Source organism: Diaphorina citri, unplaced genomic scaffold, assembly GCF_000475195.1.
Source record: "Diaphorina citri unplaced genomic scaffold, Diaci psyllid genome assembly version 1.1 scaffold370, whole genome shotgun sequence".
Taxonomy (NCBI): domain Eukaryota; kingdom Metazoa; phylum Arthropoda; class Insecta; order Hemiptera; family Psyllidae; genus Diaphorina; species Diaphorina citri.
In genome coordinates this window covers 183,138-189,315 of record NW_007377805.1, presented here as the reverse complement: position 1 = coordinate 189,315, position 6,178 = coordinate 183,138, and the positions used below count along the sequence as shown (strand labels likewise).

General features: G+C 38.8%; 1 long non-coding RNA gene across 1 annotated transcript; it reads right to left on the bottom strand.

The window, feature by feature from the left end:
• Positions 1–2,176: 2,176 nt before the first annotated feature.
• LOC113466961 lies at positions 2,177–3,195 on the bottom strand. Its single transcript, XR_003391196.1, has 2 exons — positions 3,165–3,195; positions 2,177–3,094 (listed from the first exon to the last, which is right to left on the bottom strand). It is a non-coding gene; the product is annotated as an uncharacterized LOC113466961 (long non-coding RNA).
• Positions 3,196–6,178: the final 2,983 nt, after the last annotated feature.

Below are 6,178 nucleotides of genomic sequence, written 5' to 3'. Positions count from 1 at the left end.
CTAGGCTGGCATCAACATTAGAACTCGAGTTCATTTGCCACGGAAATTTTCGTACCTTCCTAAGAGTCCTGAGCTCCTAATCTGAGTATTCGACTTAAGTAACTAAACCATCCCGAAGTTATTTTGTCGGTAAGAAAACTTATAATAATTATAGTTATAGAGAATAGTTACTGGGTGAATTGACCCCATTTCTTTTCATTTGTCATAGTGATTCCTCGTTCGTTGCTCCGAAGGCTTTATTATTCTATTTTTTCTAATAGTGCTGATTTTTATTCTAATGCGAGTATGACCAAACAGAGGGAGGAAGGGTGAATCTATTCTAATTCTAATAATATTTTCTAATCTCTAATGGTGTTAACTTGTCTTTTATCACAGTAAGCGTGAAAACCTGATTATTTTGAATTTGATTTGGCAGTCAGCCTAGTTTTAGCTTGGTTGGTAGCGCCTTGTAAGCGCTAGGCCGCGGGTTTGATTCCCGCCCGGGGCGGATTTTATCCTGATGGGATAATGTTCGTTCTCGGATCAGCTGGCTTTCTCCTATCTTGTCTTCTCTCTTCGATTTCGGGACGTTAAGGCCTTAATAGTTTCAGTTCTCTCTATCGAAACCTCTCGAGAAAAAAAGAAAAAAAAAATACCTAAATAAAGATTTTATTCATAAATTATACAAAAGTCGACCTTTGAATCAAACAGCTTTTGAGTTTTCAATTTTCCTTGAAAAGAAATGGAGGATTTTGAGTATTTTTTTTTTTTTTTTTTTTTTATGTCATGGGTAATTGATCCTCTTTTTCTTCTTTTTTTTTTTCTTTAAAAAAAAAAGGTAATCCGGTGTCTCCTCGTCTGTTTCAGAACCATCAGTGTCGGATAACGACAGTTCAGTCCAGAGTACCAGTGATCAGACCCCGGTCTGGGTGACAGGGAATGGGAGTCGCAATGGCCCCACCTGTCAGGTTCATGATTTGGCCCCCCTCATCCTGTCAGGCCATCCGCAGTCCTCCACTCGAGCCATGCCTTTTACTACAGATCTGTAGAGTAGCGCTTCTCAAAGTTGGCGTAACCGCGGCACACTTCTCAAGACTCCAATTTTTCCGCGACATAAAAAAAAAGAAAAAAAATCCCAAATCTCGCGGCACACCTAAGGCGACCTCGTGGCACACAGTTTGAGAAGTCTTTTTTTAAAGAGGTTTGACAGAGGGAACTGTAACTGCTAGGGTCTTATCGTCCCAAAATCGAAGAGAGAAGGGAGACAGGATAGGAGGAAAGCCAGCCGATCCGAGAACGAACATTATCCCATCAGAATGAAATCCGCCCCGGGCGGGAATCGAACCCGCGACCTAGCGCTTACAAGGCGGACGCGCCACCAACCAAGCTAACTAGGCTGGCTGGCGTTAAACCTCAATCAAACAAAAAGAGATACAATGGTAATGTCTGTGAATATGAAACGAAGTCAATATAGGTTAGGTATAGTTACAGGAATGAAGAGATAACAGGGATGCAGATAGGTTTTCAAAAAAATAAATTTGACTAATTTTACAATGTCTTTAACACTTCTTTTGTACAGAATGTAAATAATTTATGTTTTCCTAAATACCTATTACCTACCTAATAATTATGTACATGTATCTAGTTTTCTATCATAGCAGGTCAATTTGGATACTTGCCTACTTTGTAATACGTACCTACACTTGGTTTTTATTATCATTAATTTTATTGCTACCTATCATTTTTACTTTCTATTTTTTTCTTCTTTCTTGAATCAATCAGGCGGACGCGCCACCAACCAAGCTAACTAGGCTGGCTGGCGTTAAACCTCAATCAAACAAAAAGAGATACAATGGTAATGTCTGTGAATATGAAACGAAGTCAATATAGGTTAGGTATAGTTACAGGAATGAAGAGATAACAGGGATGCAGATAGGTTTTCAAAAAAATAAATTTGACTAATTTTACAATGTCTTTAACACTTCTTTTGTACAGAATGTAAATAATTTATGTTTTCCTAAATACCTATTACCTACATAATTATGTACATGTATCTAGATTTCTATCATAGCAGGTCAATTTGGATACTTGCCTACTTTGTAATACGTACCTACACTTGGTTTTTATTATCATTAATTTTATTGCTACCAGGTATCATTTTTTTTTCTTTCTTGAATCAATCAGGCGGACGCGCCACCAACCAAGCTAACTAGGGATGCAGATAGGTTTTCGCCACCAACCAAGCTTGTTAACACCGAAACACCGAACCAATAAATGGTCCGTCCAGATGGACACCATGATGAGTGGAGCTTAACATCTATGTTCCACCCAAATATTTCCCCATAAGGTATAATTAGAGCCATTTTCTTTGGAATTTGTGTGAACGCCGTTCAATACTTTGAGTAGGCAATATGCACCACGGGAAATATTGGTGGATATGCTTGCCTGATTTTTTATTTTTATTTATTTTTTTACTTTTTTTATCATAAAACTTATTTCACATTCAAATGTTTTTTGTCCAAATTGGCCCGCTGAAAAAATTTACCATTTAAACTAATTTTGTGATATTTTCCAAATAAATTCGACTTTCTAACAGCAAAACTTAAATCCTGCCTTGTTTGATTATTTGGCCATTGGTAAATTCTTTTATAGCAAAGTTTAACAAGTTTATACCACCATTACCACCTCAGGAATACCTAACTACATACATACCTACTTATTTTTCTGGGATGTGAGAAAATGAAATTTTCTGGGATGTGAGAAAATGAAATTTTAAACTTTGGAAAAAAAGGAATAATTCTAACTGTTTTAATTCAATTGCTTGTGTCACAAATATCGTTCTCCTATTAATACACCACGTTTCAATTTATGACTTGACCTGGACTCGAACCACCAACCTCCAGATCCACAGTACACCACGTTAACCACTACACCACTGAGGTAGGTATAGAGACAATATTGGGGGTATGGAAGGATTGTAACATATAAAACAGAAGGGAAAATTTAGCTTTAAAACCTTGAACTTTATAATCTCATAATCATTATGTAAATGTTAATAGGTGATACCATGATTCCTGTCTCTCTCCCTCTTTCACTATTCCCCTCTCTCTCTCTCCTTCCCTCTTCGTTTGTCTATTTCTCCTTCTCTCCCTTTCCCTATCTCTTTTTATCCTCCTCTTCCTCACTCTCTCTCTCCCTCTCTCTCTCTCTCTCTCTCTCTCTCTCTCTCTCTCTCGCTCTAGGTATTTCATTTTTCTTTCTCTTACTCCCCTGTGGTGATACCATAATGGAGCAGTTGCAAATGGGTAAAAAATATAAATAATTGGTCGATTCCCTATGTAAAAAGTTGGGAAAAATCCAAATCTGAGGTCAAAACTCCGAAAAAATAACTGTAAAAGGTCGAAAATTCAAATTTTATTTTCTACTCACTAGGCTGGCTATGACTTGTTTAGAATGTGATTCGTCGGCTGAGTGCCTAGAATCCTTTTAAAAAAAAGTTTATAAAGGGAACAACTGAGGTCTTATCGTCCCGAGATCGAAGAGAGAAGAAAGGTGGGATGGGAGAAAGCCAGTCGTTCCGAGAACGAACATCGTCTGTTTGGGATAAAATCTGCCCCGGGAGGGAATCGAACCCGCAACCTAGAGTAGCGTTTCTTGGAGTGCGGTACATACCTACTTGTAGTTGACCTATAAACTTTATCCTAAACAGATAAGGTTCGTTCTCGGAACGGATGGCTTTCTCCTATCCTGTGTTCCTTCTCTCTTGGATTTCGGGACGATGAAGTCCATCTGTATTAGCTACATCAGCTTGATAGTATTATAAACAGATAATACGACTAGCTACAGCCTACAGCACTGATATAAACAGATAATACTCGTAGGTACGACTAGCTACAGCTTACAGCGCTGACAAACAGATAATAGGATGTGTAATACGTACCTTAAAGTACATTATGATATTGTATACCTTGCGACCTATGAATAAAATGGAACGACCCTCTTGTACTCCTGTATGATGCTACGAGTAGCATTACTAGCAGTATCCTTTACCCCCGAGATAGCAATAAATGTTACAATTTGCAATCTTTTTCCCCGACAAAAAACACTGACAGGGTGTGAAAGAAGACATTCGATAGCAAAAACTGAGTTTTAGTTTTGGAACCATTGATTAGGAAATTAGGAATCAAAGGCTGGATTTCTTATATCCTGTCTTTCTTCTCTCTAGGGACGATAAGATCTCCGCTACAGTTTTTTCATAGTGAATAGCTTCCTATTGAGGACAACCCGACTCAAAGTTGGGACTTTGTCGAAAAATTAATAGCGCATTCTTAATAATAATAATAATAATATATTTACGGGACAAGCCCTTTTTACAAATCACAAACATTACAAAAACAACAATTAGTGAAAAAGGACAATTTAGCTGAAATATAAAGATAGAACCTTTTATTAGGTGGTTTCATAGAGGGAACTGTAGCAGCGAAGGTGTTATCGTCCCGAGAGAGAAGGAAAACTCATTTCTTCTCGACAGCGTCAGAGATTTTCCGCGCACCCTGTATATCAGAAGACTGCACTGTCAACCTGGGGCGCCAATAAAATACAAAAAGCGGAAAGATAAGAACAGATTAAGACTGCCATCGCTGTTCCGAGGGCAATTTAGACTGCCACGGGGGTAATTTAGAACTGGAATTAGCATTGGAATGGCAACCCTCTGCCTGGTCGTTAAGAGATGCAGATAGACTAGTTATAGCTGTTATAGACTATAGTTAGTAGTTAGGTATAGTTATAGTGAATAGTTAGTCAATTTAGACTGCCACGGGGGTAATTTAGAACTGGAATTAGCATTGGAATGGCAACCCTCTGCCTGGTCGTTAAGAGATGCAGATAGAATAATTATAGTTATAGAGAATAGTTACTGGGTGAATTGACCCCATTTCTTTTCATTTGTCATAGTGATTCCTCGTTCGTTGCTCCGAAGGAGTGATTATTCTAATTTTCTAATAGTGCTGATTTTTATTCTAATGCGAGTATGACCAAACAAGAGGGAGGAAGGGTGAATCTATTCTAATTCTAATAATATATTCTAATCTGAAATGGTGTAATATTTTTGGTGTAAAGTAATATTTTCTAATCTCTAATAACTTGTCTTTTATCACAGTAAGCGTGAAAACCTGATTATTTTGAATTTGATTTGGCAGTCAGCCTAGTTTTAGCATGGTTGGTAGCGCGTCTGCCTTGTAGGCGCTAGGCCGCGGGTTCGATTCCCGCCCGGGGCGAATTTTATCCTGAAGGGTTAAGGTTCGTACCTCGGAACGGCTGGCTTTCTCCTATCCTGTCTTCCTTCTCTCTTCGATTTCGGGACGTTAAGGCCTTAATAGTTTCAGTTCTCTCTATTGAAACCTCTCGAGAAAAGAAGAAAAAATACCTAAATAAAGATTTTATTCATAAATTAAACGAAAGTCGACCTTTGAATCAATTACGCAGTTGTTTTTTTCGTCCGTTAGGTAGCGCCACTATGCAAGCGCGCTAGCGGAGGAGCAGAAAGAACTGCGCAGAAACGTATGAACACATCAATGCGTTGCCTGCGAGGGAGCTTTGCTCGGGACATTCGATGTGACGTCATCGCCTACGGGAGCGTATGCGTGACGTCAAAGTTCTCGATTTACCGACATTTTTTTAATCGATTTATGTCGGGATCTAGAAGTCGAAGAAAAGGAAAAATTCCGTTGGTCATTTTTCCTGCTCTATGACCTTGAAACATCACCCAAGTAAGCGCAACTGATCTAATCATCTTTCTCTATTCCCCTCTCCCTATCCCTCTCTGTTTGTCTCTCTCCCTTCCTTCCCCTCTCTCTTTTTATCCTCCTCTCCCTTTCTCTCTTTTCCTCTCTTCCCCTCTCTCTCTCTCTCTCTCTCTCCTTTTCTTCCCCTTCCTCCGTAGCTCTCTCTTTCTCCTTCTGTTCCTCAGAAACCCCATCTCACTTTCTCTTCCTAATCTCTCTCTCCTCCACATCTTTCTTCCTTCTCCATTTCATTTTCCGTGCTTGTTTTATAAAGGTGTAGAAATCCGTTCTTATTATTCATAATATAGGTATGTGAACCCCATTTATTCCCCTAGGAAGCGCATTATTTTATTATAAACATGTTATACAGACATAGTGGTGTAAGTAGTTAACGCGGTGGATTCCGATTCTAAAGG